Below are 428 nucleotides of genomic sequence, written 5' to 3'. Positions count from 1 at the left end.
AAGAATTCCTTCAGCCTATTTATGTCATGGAAGATTTTTCTTTCCCCTTCAACTATAATAGACATTTTGGCTGGATATAGTAATCTGGGTTGGCATCTGTGGTCATTTAACACTGGGAATACTTTGGTCCAGGCTCTTCTGGCTTTCATAGTTTGCATTGAAAAGTCAGCTGTGATCCTAATGGGTTTTCTTTTATATGTGACTTATTGTTTCTCTTTTGCAGCTTTCACAATTTTCTCTTTGTTTTGTGCATGTAATGTTTTTACTACAATGTGCCGTGGAGAGTTTCTGTTCTGGTCCTGTCTGTTTGGTGTTCTGTATGCTTCTTGTATTTGTATAGGCATGTCTTTCTTTAAGTTTGGAAAATTTTCTTCCACAATTCTGTTGAAGATCTGGTCCATGCCATTGTCTTGGGATTCTTCTCCTTC

This window comes from Nannospalax galili, unplaced genomic scaffold (genome assembly GCF_000622305.1).
Source record: "Nannospalax galili isolate Female #2095 unplaced genomic scaffold, S.galili_v1.0 scaffold233, whole genome shotgun sequence".
Taxonomy (NCBI): Eukaryota; Metazoa; Chordata; class Mammalia; order Rodentia; family Spalacidae; genus Nannospalax; species Nannospalax galili.
Note: the sequence above shows the minus strand (reverse complement) of the source record.